This window comes from Schistocerca cancellata, chromosome 9 (genome assembly GCF_023864275.1).
Source record: "Schistocerca cancellata isolate TAMUIC-IGC-003103 chromosome 9, iqSchCanc2.1, whole genome shotgun sequence".
NCBI lineage: Eukaryota > Metazoa > Arthropoda > Insecta > Orthoptera > Acrididae > Schistocerca > Schistocerca cancellata.
This window is the reverse complement of record NC_064634.1, coordinates 272,634,153-272,640,077: the sequence shown is the minus strand read 5'-3', so window position 1 is coordinate 272,640,077 and position 5,925 is coordinate 272,634,153.

The window sequence follows — 5,925 nt, the reverse complement described above, 5'->3', positions numbered from 1 at the left end:
CGGTAAAGCAGATGCCAGACTGAGATTCATTGGAAGAATCCTAAGGAAATGCAATCCGAAAACAAAGGAAGTAGGTTACAGTACGCTTGTTCGCCCACTGCTTGAATACTGCTCAGCAGTGTGGGATCCGTACCAGACAGGGTTGATACAAGACATAGAGAAGATCCAACGGAGAGCAGCGCGCTTCGTTACAGGATCATTTAGTAATCGCGAAAGCGTTACGGAGATGATAAATAAACTCCAGTGGAAGACTCTGCAGGAGAGACGCTCAGTAGCTCGGTACGGGCTTTTGTCAAAGTTTCGAGAACATACCTTCACCGAAGAGTCAAGCAGTATATTGCTCCCTCCTACGTATATCTCGCGAAGAGACCATGAGGATAAAATCAGAGAGATTAGAGCCCACACAGAGGCATACCGACAATCCTTCTTTCCACGAACAATACGAGACTGGAATAGAAGGGAGAACCGATAGAGGTAGTGAAGGTACCCTCCGCCACACACCGTCAGGTGGCTTGCGGAGTATGGATGTAGATGTAGATGTAGATGTGTTACTTTAAGAGGTGTCCCGATGCCCTCCCAATCGCCACCCAGTTACCCATGTCCGCTCTCCATCCCATCCCCTCCGTCGCCTCTCCCTGTACGGAATACATATACCCAAACTGTCTGCGTGTAGTGTTGCTCGTATGAAAGTGGACGATTGATTTCTAAATCTTTGCGGCCTGTGTGTCTGAGGCGGGAAAAAAATTGTGCTAAGTTCCTGTGGGACCAAACTGCTGAGGTCAACCGTCCCTAGGCTAACGCACTATTTAATCTAACTTAAACTAACTTACGCTAAGGACAACACAGACACACATTCCCGAGGGAGGACTCGAACCTCCGACGGGGAAAGCCGCGAGAACCGTGGCACGGCGCCTCAGGCCGCACGGCTACCCCGTTCGGTGAGGCAGTAAAATTTGGTAATTTGTGATAAAGTCTTATGGGACCAATCTGCTGACGTCATCAGTACATAAGCTTACACACTACTAAACTAACTTACGCTAAGGATGACATACCCACCCTTGCCCGAGGGAAGACTCGAACCTCCAATGGGGGGAGCCGCGCGGACCGTGACATGGCGCCCTAGACCGCGTGAGGTAGGACTTGGTGCCAGACAGGTATTCAGCTACAGTTTACTCACCGAGTGCTTCGACGAAACACTAACAGTTTCACGTGATCGACCACCACCTGTTCAGATGAAAGCAGGGATGAAAATCCTCCGTGCACGCTGTACAATTAGCCGCTGAGCTGACGCGACAACGAAGCGTACGTCGCTCTTGAGGAAACTTGTATAATGAACTTGACTTACAATGTAATGAAAGAAAGCAAAGAAAAAAAGCACAGCAGATTCAACCACAAGTGATTTTAATAGTGACACCAGTTACAATAATGTTGAAGGAATGATTAAACTAAGTTCGTTCTGTCGAACTTGAAATATTTCATTCAGGTTGATAGAAAAACACTCCTCTCTCTCCTCTACATTGCAGACTAATTTCCACATTTGACTTGCAAATTTTTCCACCACATACATAGAGGACACATTTGTTCCACTATTCTGCAGTCGCTCTTCCTATTGCTTCTTCTGCTAGTTCTTTAACTTCCGACATTTTGTATGTTCTGTTTCTTGCTGCAACGTAGCATTCGATTGTGGCCAATGCTGACTCTATAGCGTTAACGAAATCATCTGTTATTCACAAGCAGCTAGAGAATGGCACTGTAGCCGCAATAGGCGTATCGCAAACCAGAAAAACACTAAATATTTTAAACATAGCACCGATACGGATTTTTCTGCTTGTGGTTTTCCCTGCATTCTTAGCTATTTCAGGTATTGTGTATTCTTTGTACGCTACTCTGTTTCTTTTAACAGCTTCTAGTAGCTCTTTCCTTAAAATACCGCCCTCAAAAGCTACATTTATAGATATTATCCATTCTAAGATATTCTGCTTTTTGGAATTCGCACTGGGGATGAGAACAGTACGGTGTGTTATCAAGAGCGATAGCTGTATTTTTCCGAGGCCTAGGAAGAGCATCTTGAAATTACCACTCTAACATACCGGAACAGATCTCCTCATAATAATATCCACTCTTCTTGGATTCAAAAATCCACACAAACAGCCTTCGGTAAAAACTACCTTGCTCTCAATGTGTGTGATAATCAGACGTTTTCCTTCACCCGGTTGGCCCTTGTTTCCGGTGGATAATCCGGACAGATAAGCTTGTTCAGAGGATTTTATGTCGTTATTTAACAAGATCTACCTCGGCTATGTCCCGCGTTCAGCCATGTCTAGTCCAAATAGTAAATAGGTCTTCCTTCATCTCTCAATGTAATGGTTGGTAGATAACGCCACCTCCATAAATTTATGTCATCCCTGCCTGTTAGCATACCATAAAGTCCAAGCTAAAAAGATTCAAAATTCATTTCTTTTTAATAATTTATAAAATGTAATTCTCTGAAAATTGCACAAATCTGGATCTTTCTTCGTAGTAGCAAGTACTTTGTAAAGTCGTTGACAATTCGTTACGAAAAAAAGTTATTTCCTTCGTAATGCATTTATATAGAAGTCATTAACACTTCCTGAAACTTCTGTCGTGGTTTCATGGTTTTTCTGTCCTGGGAGACAACAAAGAGTGTGTGGCCTTGTACTAACATACCACACAATACCCCGAAGAAGATCAACGACTGTACACGCACCTGTTTTGAAAACAATAATTAAAAACTGGTCTTTCAAAAGTAGTGCACTGTACAATCAGATTCTGAGATGACACTTAATGACTTACACTCGCAACGGACGCGGCCACACTGAACAAGCGCTCCCTATATTGTTCACCCCTCGACGGCAGATCTGTGGTCGCGCGCCTTTTTGCTTTTACACGCCGTCTCTCGTTTCGGTGAATGGAGTATAGTGGGATGTGGGAAATCGCGTAAAAACCACATCCAGGCTGGTCAGCACACCGACACTGGTCGATAAACCGCAAGACGGAATCGATCCGGGACCGGCGGAGCTCACCATCCCCCATGGGCACTCTAACACACGCAGCTATCCAGGAGCGTAAAGTTTTAATCTTAAATTAGTTTAAAATCTTGCATTTGTATATCGACGAAATTCGACGCTGACAAATTGGAGCAAGCAGTTTGTTTACCAATATACTTTTAAATTTACAACTGACTTTATTGAATTTGCTCGACACATAACAATTTGCCAGCTTCGACTGATGAGTATATATATATATATATATATACATATATATATATATATATATATATATATATATATAAAGATGGTATCTGTTCTTTCGGACTTCTCATTAGGGAGGATGACTGTTCAGATCCAGTCTGCTTATTCACATTTACGGTTCCCTTGATTTCTCAGAAAATCTTCGGCCAAATGTTATAACGTCCGATTTACTTTTCATTGCTACCCAATTCCGATCTCTAGTGAATTAGTCGTCGGTAAGACGTCGAACTGCAGTCTTCCTGCCGTTTTTCAGACTTAATGTTTCCGTTCAGCGCCGGCATGTATATAGATGTTGACTGATGACCTATTGCCGGCGCTGAAAGGCAACTCTATAATTTTTCTATTCATAATTCGTGTATGGCCCAAGTCACTAATTTAGAGCAATTCATATTTATAGCCAGATACATGCTGGGTTCAAATGGTTCAAATGGCTCTAAGCACTATGGGACTCATCATCTGAGGTCATCAGTCCCCTAGACTTAGAACTACATAAACCTAACTAACCTAAGGACATCGCACACATCCATGCCCGAGGCAGGATTCGAACCTGCGACCGTAGCAGCCGCGAGGTTCCGGACTGAAGCGCCTAGAACCGCTCGGCTACAGCGGCCGGCCACATGCTGTAAATGTAATGTATTCAAGACTAAATGGTAATCGTATACTACATCCCCACTATGCCTGTTGGTTTAGGACTGCCGATACAGATCTGGTGTCTGTTTTATTCATAGATTTGTAAGCTTCCCTCTTCACTTGCAGTCGTAAGAACTGCCACTATGATAGTTAGTCAAACGTTGGAGGGTATGGCAAGGAGGAAACGTTAAAATTTATAATACAAAGGACAACTGAGAGCCAAGTGTGAAGAGATTAAACGTTCCGGCACAGGGTGTAAGAAAAAGGAGAACGGCGTCAAACAAGATCCTGATAAGTATGGACGAAAGAAAACGACTGCTTGATAGTAGTTGGTGCTGCTTATTACAACACGACAAACAAAGAAGTAAATGTTCTGACGGTTCAAATTTTACATTTGGCTAATATTATGGGAATTTAAGGAGATAGAACCTGGATAAACTGAAAGAACCAGAGGTTGTACAGAGTTTCAGGGAGAGCATAAGAGAACAATTGACAGAAATGGGGGAAAGAAATACAGTGGAAGAAGAATGGGTAGCTTTCAGGGATGAAGTAGTGAAGGCAGCAGAGGATCAAGTAGGTAAAAAGACGAGGGCTAGTAGAAATCCTTGGGTAATAGAAGAAATATTGAATTTAATTGATGAAAGGAGAAAATATAAAACTGCAGTAAATGAAGCAGGCAAAAAGGAATACAAACGTCTCAAAAATGAGATCGACAGGAAGTTCAAAATGGCTAAGCAGGGATGGCTCGAGGACAAATGTAAGGATGTAGAGGCTTATCTCACTAGGGGTAAAATAGATACTGCCTACAGGAAAATTAAAGAGACCTTTGGAGATAAGAGAACCACTTGTATGAACATCAAGAGCTCAGATGGAAACCCAGTTCTAAGCAAAGAAGGGAAAGCAGAAATGTGGAAGGAGTATATAGAGGGTCTATACAAGGGCGGTGTACTTGAGGACAATATTATGGAAATGGAAGAGGATGTAGATGACGATGAAATAGGAGATACGATACTGCGTGAAGAGTTTGACAGAGCACTGAAAGACCTGAGTCGAAACAAGGCCCCCGAAGTAGACAACATTCCATTGGAACTACTGACGGCCTTGGGAGAGCCAGTCCTGACAAAACTCTACCATCTGGTGAGCAAGATGTATGAAACAGGCGAAATACCCTCAGACTTCAAGAAGAATATAATAATTCCAATCCCAAAGAGGGCAGGTGTTGACAGATGTGAAAATTACCGAACTATCAGTTTAATAAGCCACAGCTGCAAAATACTAACACGAATTCTTTACAGACGAATGGAAAAACTAGTAGAAGCCGACCTCGGGGAAGATCAGTTTGGATTCCGTATAAATACTGGAACACGTGAGGCAATATTGACCTTACAACTTATCTTAGATGAAAGATTAAGGAAAGGCAAACCTACGTTTCTAGTATTTGTAGACGTCGAATTCTAAAGGTTGCAGGGGTAAAATACAGGGAGCGAAAGGCTATTTACAATTTGTACAGAAACCAGATGGCAGTTATAAGAGTCGAGGGACATGAAAGGGAAGCAGTGGTTGGGAAGGTAGTAAGACAGGGTTGTAGCCTCTCCCCGATGTTATTCAATCTGTATATTGAGCAAGCAGTAAAGGAAACAAATGAAAAATTTGGAGTAGGTATTAAAATCCATGGAGAATAAATAAAAACTTTGAGGTTCGCCGATGACATTGTAATTCTGTCAGAGACAGCAAAGGACTTGGAAGAGCAGTTGAATGGAATGGACAGTGTCTTGAAAGGAGGATATAAGATGAACATCAACAAAAGCAAAACGAGGATAATGGAATGTAGTCGAATTAAGTTGGGTGATGTTCAGGGTATTAGATTAGGAAATGAGACACTTAAAGTAGTAAAGGAGTTTTGCTATTTGGGGAGGAAAGTAACTGATGATGGTCGAAGTAGAGAGGATATAAAATGTAGACTGGCAGTGGCAAGGAAAGCGTTTCTGAAGAAGAGAAATTTGTTAACATCGAGTATAGATTT